Genomic DNA, 3,109 nt, shown 5'->3' with positions numbered 1-3,109 from the left:
AACATCATTATGCACCCCATAAATGTGTACAATTAGTATGTGTCAATTTTTTTAACATTGACTGTGTTAGGGTTCTCCAGAGAAACAGAGTAGTAGACAGATACAGGTACACTGATGGAGATATAGAAGAGATTATAAGAACGCAGCACACATGACTATGAAGGCTAAGAAGTCCTACAATCTGGCCTCTCCAAGCTAGAAACCCAGAAAAGCTGGTGGTGTCATAATGAGTAGTAGTGATGAGTGTAATCATGAGACTATGTTAGTTTTGCTATAGCAGCCTAAGGTGACTAAGATATTGACCATCGTATAATTTTCAAACTGCCTTGAAATCTAAAATTTCTGGTTAGAACCAACAATGGATCAGTGCTTACAAGTACATTATTCATAGTGACAGACTAGATAGGAATAAAGCTCACTGTTGTACAAACTGGGACTCTATCCTTGTGGCAGTCTGTTTATTTATGGACCAAACTATCTCCCTTTCTTTCTTGTACACACAGCTAGACTATATTCCCTAACTTCCTTTGCAATTAGGCATGGCCACAACTGTGCTCTGGCCAATGGACTGTGGATACAAATGACAAAAACCATCTCCAGGTGTGATCCATAAAACCCTCCCACGTGTTAACGTCTATTGTCTGAGTAAGGACCTACAGGGCAGAGCCAAATGACAGATGCCTATGTGAGGAGAGACCCTGAGGAGAGCTGCCAGTTTAGTAACATACATGCCAGATCATTATTCAGTGAGAAACTTTTGTGTTAAGCTTCAGAAATACTGCATTTAAAAAAAAAAAAATGGCAGTTTACCCAGACTCAACATGAAAGTTTTTTCTATAGCAGTAAAAATTGTCAGTCATGGTTGACCACTAAAGTAACATCTGTATTCAGTTGTATAAAGGAGTGGATGTCGGTAACAAAATATCCTATTTAGTATGAAAGCTCACAGTTTTCCTGCTGAATCTGTTCAATATAGTCTTCAGCCTGACTTGGTACTGTTGTCAGAGGCGTGTAAACCAGAGCAACTCCATCTTAAAGAGGAGCTGGGTAAAACGAGAGTGAAACCTACTGGGCTGCATTCCCAGATGGTTAAGGCATTCTAAGTCACAGGATGAGACAGGAGGTCAGCACAAGATACAAGTCAAAAAGACCTTGCTGATAAAACAGTTTGCAGTAAAGGAGCCAGCCAAAATCCACCCAAACCAAAATGGTCACAACACAAGAGTGATCCCTGGTTGTCCTCACTGCTACACTCCCACCAGCACCCTGACAGTTTACAAATGCCATGGCAATGTCAGGAAGTTACCCTATATGGTCTAAAAAGGGGAGGCATGAATAATCCACCCTTTGTTCAGTATATTATCAGAAAATAACCATAAAAATGGGCAACCAGTACCCCTCAGGACTGCTCTGTCTATGGAGCAGCGATTCTTTTAATCCTTTATTTTCTTAATAAACTTGCCTTCACTTTGCACAGCAGACTTGCCCTAAATTCTTTCTTGTGCGAGATCCAAGAACCCTCTCTTGGGGTCTGGATCAGGTCCCCTTTCCGGTAACATATTTCTGGTCACCACAGAAGGGAGTATAGTGCAGAAACCCAGACCCAGCACCTCCCTTTGGGTAACTGTTGGGGTCCTGTAACATATTTCTGGTGAAACACAGGAGAGGAGACCCCTAACCCAAAGGAAGTAGACTACAGCACTAATTGGATGGCTTTGGGTAAGTGGTTGGGTACCTGGGTAAACAATGGGATTGGGTTAGAGGCCCAACTTAGGGGAGTTAGAGTCTCTCCTAAGACAGTGGGTTAAAAGCTCCTCTCAATAAAAGGCAAGGACGCTTGACCAACCTTGGGTTAGAGGCCCAACTTTGGAGGGTTAGAGTCTCTTCTAAGATTTAGGGGGTTAGAGGCCCCTCTCAGTAAAGCCCACCTTGGTTAAGAACAGGTTTGGCACTACCAAATGTTAACTGCTGTTCTCTTCGGATTAATCTGCCTTGTACTCTTTGCTAATGGCTGTGGGTGACAGGGTTAGGCATGTACAGGATAGTGGGACATGGGAAGCTTTTTCCTCCCTAAAAGAGGAAAGTTGAGAGCTAATAGGATTGCTGGAAAAGATCCCTTTGCTACCAAGAAGCAGCCACCTGAACTTTTCAGTGTCGCTGCAACGGGTGGGTCTTTCTCTGGTCTGCCTGAGCATTTCACCTTCCCCACCCTGCCACAGACAATGCTTTTCTCTCTCTCCTTTTTTTTGTCCTATCTTTTCTGTTACTCAGGGCAACCATCTTGCTTAAACCACGTGTCGAAACTCCAAGTTGGAGGTTGGATTAAAGATGAAGTGGCCCATCTGGGGCAAATTTAAGCTTTGCCAGTTTGATATTGGGTGCTAAGCAGAGTGGTTAATGTCTATGTTTTATCACATGTATTTTGCTCTGGCCGGAACATAAAAGATAATGATTTTCCTTTATGATGCGACGTGGCCCCCAGGGCGATAGTGCCTCAAGCCGGATCACTAGTGCTGCTCAGGGAAAGGGGACCCAGAAGCCTGGCATGCCAGCGAAAGGGTAAGAATTTCTTACCAGATTTCTGGCTTCTATCTCTCTGTGCAAACGGTTGAATGAATAGGAAAAAAAAAAAAAAAAAAAAATCAGAGTTTATCTCCTCTGTAAAGTTTTTAATTAGTGTGAAAAAGAATTCTAAGGCTAATCTTAAGCCGGTGTATTTTGTGCTATGAATTCATTTTTCTGTGTTGAGGGGTACTTCAGGATAAAACATGGGCTTAGAATACCTGTCAGCCTGCTTTTCAAGACGACCCAGCAAGCTTGTCAGTAACAAACTTGGCTGCAGGTCCCTGAAACAAATAAAAAACTAAATGAGGGCAGGCAGGGTGGCTCACATATGTAATCCCAGCGCTTTGGGAGGTCAAGGTGGGCAGATCATGAGGTCAGGAGTTCGAGACCAGACTGGACAACATGGTGAAACCCTGTCTCTACTAAAAATACGAAAATGAGCCAGGTGTGGTGGCAGGTGCCTGTAATCCCAGCTACTCGGGAGGCTGAGGCAGGAGAATCGCTTGAACCCAGGATGTGGAGGTTGCAGTGAGCTGAGACTGCG

This window comes from Mandrillus leucophaeus, unplaced genomic scaffold, assembly GCF_000951045.1.
Source record: "Mandrillus leucophaeus isolate KB7577 unplaced genomic scaffold, Mleu.le_1.0 Scaffold393, whole genome shotgun sequence".
Taxonomy (NCBI): Eukaryota; Metazoa; Chordata; class Mammalia; order Primates; family Cercopithecidae; genus Mandrillus; species Mandrillus leucophaeus.
This window is presented reverse-complemented; position numbering follows the sequence as displayed.